This window comes from Puma concolor, chromosome D2, assembly GCF_028749965.1.
Source record: "Puma concolor isolate L17-30 chromosome D2, mPumCon1.1.hap2, whole genome shotgun sequence".
In the NCBI taxonomy this organism is placed as follows: domain Eukaryota; kingdom Metazoa; phylum Chordata; class Mammalia; order Carnivora; family Felidae; genus Puma; species Puma concolor.
Genome location: NC_141677.1, coordinates 87,436,959 through 87,445,686, shown reverse-complemented (window position 1 = coordinate 87,445,686; position 8,728 = coordinate 87,436,959). Strand labels below are relative to the sequence as shown.

The 8,728-nt window shown below is 57.9% G+C and overlaps 1 long non-coding RNA gene across 1 annotated transcript; it reads right to left on the bottom strand.

The window, feature by feature from the left end:
* Positions 1-3,502: 3,502 nt before the first annotated feature.
* On the bottom strand, positions 3,503-4,582 carry LOC147576243 (uncharacterized). The gene is made up of 3 exons (XR_015242034.1): positions 4,440-4,582; positions 3,897-4,119; positions 3,503-3,583 (listed from the first exon to the last, which is right to left on the bottom strand). It is a non-coding gene; the product is annotated as an uncharacterized LOC147576243 (long non-coding RNA).
* Between the last annotated feature and the right edge of the window lie 4,146 nt (positions 4,583-8,728).

Sequence of the window (8,728 nt, the reverse complement as noted above, 5' to 3'; positions counted from 1 at the left end):
TGAGTGGGGGACGGGCAGAGAGAGAGGGAGACCCAGAATCTGAAACAGGCTCCAGGCTCTGTGCTGACAGAGCTCGAACCCACAGACCATGAGATGGTGACCTGAGCTGAAGTCGGACGCTTAACCGACTGAGCCACCCAGGTGCCCCACAATATTCTTTATAATAGCAATCTTGTTATTTACACGAACACGATTAGCATTTACATCTATAAAACTGACAATGGGGCATTACTGATGTTGGACCCCATTCCATTTTATCGTTAAGTATCACACGTTAAAGGATACTAAGCTAACTGGCCTTTTTAAAGCTCCATACATCTCATTAGAAAATTCATTTCCAGTAAAATAATATTTTTTTTTTCAACGTTTATTTATTTTTGGGACAGAGAGAAACAGAGCATGAACGGGGGAAGGGCAGAGAGAGAGGGAGACACAGAATCGGAAACAGGCTCCAGGCTCTGAGCCATCAGCCCAGAGCCTGACGCGGGGCTCGAACTCACGGACCGCGAGATCATGACCTGGCTGAAGTCGGACGCTCAACCGACTGCGCCACCCAGGCGCCCCCCAGTAAAATAATATTTTAAGATTCACGAATTATCAAAATTTGTAATATATTTATGTCAACTCCACACTAATAGGACTTTTAACAGTAATTCAATGGGGGGGGGTAGGATTTTAATTTGGAGCCTTTGGAAACATTTTAAAATGTTACATTTCCATTCACAGCTATTTTCTTGTTGCAGAGAAATATGATGAAATAATCAATAAACCTAAATTTCTGTGAGAGAAACAGAATGGAAGTCAGAGTTCAAGGAAGCCAAAGAAAAATTGGAAATTTCCAACTGTTAAAAGAGGGCTCATTCATCTGTTTCTTAAATGGATAATGGTAGATAGGAATCAAAGCCCACAGTCTTTGTTTCATTGGAATCATGTCATAATTTATTTGCTTTATGTAAAAAAAATCAATATTTGTAATATGTAGAAAATTAGAGTATTTGAAGCTATTATTTAAACTTATGTCAAGACACTTTAGATATCAACTTTAAAGCGTGCCACGTGAAACAGAAGTTTTCAAAATTATGTTCAAGCATATAAGGGAGAAAGTTTGGAGACCACTTGGCTCTCCCATCTGCCTGCATCAAAGCCGTAAATACCCGGACTCCGCCCCGGGAAAATGAAGTCAGAGTCTCTGGTCGCGTCCTCCCCACCAAGCCCACCCTCATGACAGTCGTTTGAGCCAGTGTTGAGAACCACCGTCATGGGGTGAATTAGAGGAACTCCTCCAGGACAGAAAGGGTCTGGAAAAGCACGCCGAGCAGGTACAGAACAAGGAAAGGAGAGAATTGAAAGAGGAGAGAGAAGCAGAAGGAAAAAAAGCAGGAAACAAACCGTTGATAAGCCACCTCACCCCACCCCATCCTGATTATGGCCTCTAATGAATAATGATTGCATTATTACCGGTGACTCTTGGAAAGTACATTTGTCTTTTTTATTTTTTGTGTTACTGTAATATTTGACAACGTGCATTAAAAGTCATTTGGATGAAAAACAATTAAAAATTTTGCTCTTCCAGACAGATTGCTAAGAGAAAGAAAAATGTTTTAAAATGTTTATTTAAGAGAGAGAGAGAGAGCGTGTGTGAGCAGGGGAGTGGGGGGAGAGAGAGAGAGAGAGAGAGAGAGAGAGAGAGAGAGAGAGATGAGAGAGATCCCCTGACCCTGCCTGGGATCACGACCTGAGCAGAGATCAAGAGTTGGATGCTCAACCTACTGAGCCACCTGGGCACCCCTTTCTTCAGTGTTTTGTGGTGACTCTGTGGCCCCGATTCACAGGGTTCTGCCCCCTGAACGTCGGATGGTTCGTAGGTTATGATGTGAGCGACAGGCTTGTAGGGCGAAGACGCGGCATTCGGGGTCGGTGCCCAAGGTCACGGCTGCCCCTGTTTCGACACCATTTCAGGGGTCTAAGGCTGATGAGGTTGGCACTGCAGGTGCGAGGGGCGAGGACCCCGGCAGAGAGTCCACTCGGTCCTGGGTCCTGGCTCTGATGAGCCGCCCTGGCCCCTAGGCCCCTGGCCCAGTCCTCACGTCAGAAGAGCCCAGGGAGGCCGAGGAGGCCCAGGAGGGCTGGGGGCCACGGGGCTGGGACTCAGCTGTGGGAACGATGGGGCGGCGTCTGGGAGTGAGGCCAGATCCCCCCCCCCCCCCCGTGCCCGGGCCCCTCGCGGGAGGTGATGTGGCACATCGGTCCCCTCCTCCGTGGCACTGGTGGGGTTATTTGAATATCTTCTGGTCGTTGCTGCCTGGGAATGACTTCCTCTGAGCAGGGAGACATCAGCGTGTTGGCGAGAGGCCCGCCTCTGGGAAATCGTAGTTGCTGCTCTCGTGTCCCTGTGCAGAAGTGCCTCGGCGGTTTCTGGGGAAATAGAAGCATGTCTGGAGGAGGTGGTCACTGTCCCAGAGGTCCTGGAGGTCCCCGGAAATGCTTCATGAACACGTTTAAAGTTTTTTTTTTTTTTTCAACGTTTATTTATTTTTGGGACAGAGAGAGACAGAGCATGAACGGGAGAGGGGCAGAGAGAGAGGGAGACTCAGAATCGGAAACAGGCTCCAGGCTCTGAGCCATCAGCCCAGAGCCTGACGCGGGGCTCGAACTCACGGACCACGAGATCGTGACCTGGCTGAAGTCGGACGCTTAACCGACTGCGCCACCCAGGCGCCCCAACTTCATGAACACGTTTAATTGAAAGGCCCGGTTCATTCCTGATGGCCTGGTCCGGGTGCCGGGGGAGCCAGGAACGGAGTCACGCAGACAAAGTCCCTCCTTCCCTATGAGGCCGATGGGCTCCATTTCCATACTCATGGTCTTACTGTGTGGGAACTTTGCCGTCAGACGTGTGCATTCCAATTAGGAAAAGGTGGGGCGTACGTTATACAAGACAGCGTTTCCCGGGAGGCCCACGTGGGCAGGAGGGGAGCCCGCCGCCTTCACCAGGGCACCTGGCCGGCCTTGGCGGGACCCTCCCGTGGCCCCTGTGCAACCTGTCCTTGCCAGCAACCCCCTGCTGCAGCCCGCAGGGCCCCTGAGACCCGATGGTTCACCTGTCCTCGCTGGCGTCCACCCTGCTGTGTTGCAGCCCTCAGGGCCCCTGAGACCCGATGGTTCGAGCTCCTTCCTCACAGGTGCTTTCTCCCACCATGGTGGGCTTTGAAGAATGAGCCGTGGAAACGAGGCACTCAGGCGGACGAGACACGGCCTGTGTCGGCCAGGCTTGCGTGAAGGAACTGTCTGCCGTTTCGGCCCCATCCTCCTCTCGGCTGGGGCTGAGCGGTCAGTGCAGGAGGGGAGCGAAACGGGGTGCTTCTGGAGGGGGCAGCTGTGGGCACGGGGCTCCACACACCCCAGGTGTCAGATCCCTGCCCCTAGTCCTCTCTCTCAAGGTCCAGCCCTGCCCACTGTCTGCCCGCCAGTCCCCTGGGCCTCCCCCTCCTGTTTCCCCACAGTCGTGTCCTCTGATAATCCTGGTTGGTGTCATCTGCAGGGTGATGGGCAGCGGACATGTCTATAGACATCTGAGTAGGGCCTGTGATGAATGCAGAGGACAGGAGGGAGACACAGTGACGGGGGGGTGTGTAGGAAGCATCCAAGGATAGTGAGGGAGAAGCCCTATAATCTTAGGGGAGGGGGTCTAGGCAGAAGGACCAGCAGGTGAGAGATTGAGAATGTGCCTGGTTGGAGCAGAGGAACAGTGAGGGGCACTGGGGGTGCAGGGGGGCGGATGGGGGTCCTGCTCTCATGGGGGGCCCATTCCCAGTCATGGGGGTGTAGGGGGCCAGCACGAGGTCCCGTTCTCACCCAGGGTCCATCCCCCAGGCAAGGACTCACGTCATGCTCACCGCAATTTTGATGGTTGGTTTTCGGGCCACAGGAACAATCTCAGAAAGGAGGGGACGGGTGGTTTCTTCCGTGTTCGATGGCACAGAGCCGAGGTGAGTAAATAAAGTAGTTTCTGTCCATGCAATCCCCGCTGTTTTAACTTCTGGCTGTGCAGCAGCGACAGAGTCGTGTCCTGGATGCTTCTGTCTGCACCATGGCTGACCTTTCCCGGCTATCACTTGCCTACATTTTATTTGTTTTAGAAGAATCAAATTAATATTTTATTTAGGAAAGACGGCCATTCTTAAATCATACATAATTCAAAGTTTCCCAAAGGCAAGCTCTTAAATCTTCCAGATGGCTGTTACTTACTTCTTCCTGGTGAAATTCGTGGGGGGGGGGGGGGGTCAGGATGCAGGTGGCGGTGGGTCAGGGGCGGGGGCCAGCAGGGCCGAGAATCACTCTCTCCTGGAGCACGAATGGCTGCAGAGGGCAGGTCCGAGGGGACTGCTGGGCCGAGGAAGGGAGTGTCCTTTCACGTGAACCCCCTGTCTGGGAGTCACCTGCAGGGCTCCGCTCTGGACAGCCTGCTGCCTGGGGGGCAGGAGCGGCTCAGGGGAAGGGGCCCTGTGCGCCCACCTTCCTTCTCCGACTCGGGCTTTACTGAGAGCCTGCGTGAACACAAATGACTACAGGTCATGAGTGACGGCCGATCGGCCTGGTTCCCACAGCTGGGCTCCCTGATCCCGGGGCCAGGACACAGATGCCACATTTCCCTCTGCCAGTGCAGTGGCTGGGGGTGGGAGGGGTTCACTCCTTCCCTCTGCTTCTTGTCCCCTCACCCTCACCCACACAGTCCAGCCCTGGAGGGCCCCTTCCCCCCAAGCAGTCCTGCCGGGACCCTGCCAGGCTGCCGGATCCCAGCCCCTCGGGATCCCTCCTCTGAGTTTCTGGGTCCTGAGGGCCCCCCTCCCCCCCTCCCGCCTTGGGTAAGAAAAGATAAGGCTGTGAATGGAAACCTTCGTGACTTTATGACTGAATTGTGTCACCAAATTCACGGATGGCGTCTGAAGCCCGGTACCGAAGCTGTGGCTGCGCGGGGGCACCTGGAAACACTGTGGTTACGTGAGCTCAGATCCGACCTGACTGTGTTCTTACAAGAAGAGGAGGAGACACCAGGGACATGTGGGGGAGGCCACGAGGACACGGGGGAAGGTGGCCCTCGGCATGCCACGGGAGGGAGGCCTCGGGGAAGCCAGCCCCGTGACACTCCAATGGCTGGCGTCCAGCCTCCGGCAGATCCCTTCGTGCAGCCACCCCGACGGGGCGGTTTCTTACGGCAGGTGGCGGGCGCACGGGCAGAGTCCTGGCGAAAACCCGGAAGAGGCTCCCCAAGGAGACCGGGAGCCGCTGATGTGTGCGAGCCGGCCGTGGGGTCCCGGGGGGGGCGGGGGAGGCGCGGCAGGCCAGCGGCTGTAGGTTCGGGAGGGGAGGGGCCCCGGGGAGGCAAGGGTGGGAGGGGCCGCGGTGGCGCAGGTGAGGCTGAGGGCAGAGCGTGGCCCGCAGGACGCGGCTGGACAGGTTGGCTTGTGAAGCTGCGTGAGCAGGAGCGAGGGGAGGGCGAGGGCATCCCTCCTTCACCGTCCCTTGTTCAACACCGAAGTCATTTTTTATGAATCGGAGGTACGGTACGTGCACATGGTACCCGAACTCAACAAATCAAAGGCGCGGCAGAGGACGAAACCGTCCCCCAACCCGCAGGCCCCGACCTGTCCTTCCTGGAGCCCCCCCCGGACACGCGCAGGTATGCAGATACCTCCTCTGTTATTTATTGCTATTTATTAGTATGTTACTTATTGTTCTGTTGTTTGCTCTTCTTGCTCGTAAAATATTTAAAGCACATAGAAAACACAGAAAACATCCCAAATACCCACGTCCCGTGACTCATCTCCAGAACTCACACATGAGCAACACGACTGAGGTTCCCCGTGAAGCCCCCCACCCCCACCTCGCTCCCGCCGCAGGGACCCGCTGTTCTGAACTTGGTGATCCTCCCTGGGCACAGCTCTTAATGACACGTAAGCGTTCGTAAGTCCCACTTACATCTGTGTGTTCCTGCCGTCTGTGTGCCGGCGACATCGCCTTCCACCTTCTTCCGCTCGCGCTCGTCTCCCGTTGCCGAGACTCGCGCCCGGGGCTGCGGCTCCGGCCCATCTGTCCCGCGCGGTGCGCGGCGTGCCTGCCTGTCCCCGCTCTCCTGCCGTTGTCACTGGGGTCGGCGCCACGGATTCCACCGCTGGGGGTTCGGGACGGTCAGGATTCGGTTTCCGGGAGCCACTCCAGGGTCGCCAGAGGCCACCACGTCTCCCACGGACGGGGCTCTGCAGACACCCGTCCCACCTTTGCGGACTGGCCGTCGCTGTTGGTAAGGACGACACAGACCGGGGACCCGATCCGCAGCGAGAAGCAGCAGCGGCTGAGGGCTGGCGTGGAAGTGCCGGGCGCGTGCCCTGCGGCGTCCCGAGGCCAGGGGGCGTGCGCTGCTGCCCCACGACGCCGGGGGGGGGGGGGGGGGGGGGGGCGTGCCCTGCGGCCCCACGCGCCTGACGTGCGCTGGGGCCCCACGACGCCAGGGGGCGTGCCCTGCGGCCCCATGATGCCGGGGGGCGTGCCCTGCGGCCCACGACACCTGGGGAGGGGGCGTGCCCTGCGGGTCCACGAAGCCGGGACGTACGCTGCGGCGCCATGATGGTGAGAGGAGCAGCACCACCCCCATAGGTGCCTGGAAATCGGATCAGTGGGGACGCCGACCTCGTGCAGGTGGGGACACAGAGGGCCTTGGTGGCCCTGGGCGGAGGGACTCTGCTGAAAGAGGGGTGAGGCGGGAGGGCTGGTCCCTCCAGGGGCCAGAGGTGTGGCCGTGGATGCGGGGAGCCGTGGAAGCGTCTCCGGGTCAGAGGGAATGGGGCGGGGATCAGAACCGCATCCCTGGGGGCCGTCCCCTGCCTGGGAGGGCGCTGCCGTCTTGGGCGATTAATCTTCTCCTCACTCACCCTTTATTCTGGGTTGTTCTTTCTAAATATGGCTTCAGAGTTAAAAGTAACGTATGGGGGCACGGGGGGGGGGGGGTGCTCAGTGGGTTGAGCGCCAGACTTCGATTTTGGCTCAGGTCATGGTCTCTTGGTTCCTGGGTTCGAGCCCCGCATCAGGCTCCAGCGTGACAGTGCAGGACTCACTTCGGATCCTCTGCCCCTCCCCTGGTCATGGCCTCGCTCCCCTTCAACGATAAACAAAACGTTAAAAAAAAGTAACGTATAGTAAAATTACGTGTCTTCTTTAGGTGACAGGTCTGTGATTTGTGACACGGGCGAGGATTCAGCCTGTGTCCTCAGGCCTGACCCGGGGGCCACCACGGACACCTTCCCAATGCTGAGGTTTTGTCTTTCTGAGGATGTTTGTTCCAGGGAGGAGGGTTTGAGGCTGGCTCAGCTCCTTCTCTTGGCGAGTCGTCCCCCCGGACGCCAGTTGGCGGTTTGTTCCTACTGTTCTGAGTAGTTCCTTCTCCTCGGTGTGGACGGCCGAACCACTCTGCCCCTGCTGCGGTGTGGACGGATGGTCTGCTCTGCCCACCCACTTGCTTGCTGAGGAACTGTGGTTGTTTCTGGTTTGGCCGGTAGGAATACAGTGAACAGTCTCGGGCAGGTTTGTGTGAACGCGGGTCTTCACATTTTCAGGGCAAACACCCGGGAGTGGGTTGTGGGGTCGTGTGGTGTCTATTTAACTTTGCAGGAAACCCCAAACCCTTCTCCAGGGGCTGCAGCACGATCAGCTGTCACCCGGGTCCAGTCACCCACGGGCGGAAGCCACTCACCTGCTCCCAGACACCTGCACTCAGCACCCGGAGAACGCAGATGTGTGTGCGGCCGAGCTAGGGGTGTGGCCCCGGAGGCTGGGTCCCCGTTCTCCTGACATGCCCAGGACCCTGGTTGTGCAGCGGTTCTCGCTCCGCAGTGGGTGCCTTCGGTGTCCCGCTTCAGGGGAAAGCTGGATGGGGTCTCCTGTGCTTCTGTCTGTAGGATGACCCATGGGGGACCCCGATAAGGAGTCACATTGGCCTCCCCCAGCCTGCCGGGGGGATGGGTTGGGAGTGACGTCTGATTTAAAGTAGTGGAAATCAAGTAGTGTGATGTTCAGGGCCCCCCCCCCCCCACCCCCCACCACCATTCGTGGCTCAGAGCCCCAGCTGCATTCACTGTGCGGGGGATCCGATGTCGTCACCGTCCCGCCATGTCCCCAGCAGGACTCGATGGGAGGCAGTGAGGCTGTAGTGACCTCAGGCTGACTCGGCCTTGGCTTTTCCACGTGCGCTCCCCGCTCTGGCCCTGACTGAGGCCCAAACACAAGCAGGTGCTCCCGTGGTCTGCAGAGCTCAGTTGCAGGTGTGGGGGAGGGTTTTGTAAGTCGTGCAGACGTGACACCAAAGGAAATTTTACCCGTTGGAGGGGTGATGTGCGTCTGCAGAGGCGAGGACTTGGGGGGACGCCCCTGTCTGGAGGCACCTTCCTCTGCCTGCTGCAGCCGAGGGATGGCCGTGGCCTGAGGGCTCATCCGTCTCGCTCGTGGACCGAGTGAGAGGACGCCCTTCCCTTGTAGTGACGGAGCTGAAGGGGTGGGGCAGGGCCAGCTCAGCAGACACAGCCGATGGTGGACACGGCCGCGGCCCTGTGCCCGTTCACGTTTGGTCAGCATGACTGGGAAGACCAGACGGGAGTCAGCACCGAGGTGCGCTCAGGGCCGCTGGCTGGAAATGGGTTTGCCGGGCCTCCGGGGAGGGGGCCGCAGCTCATGTCTT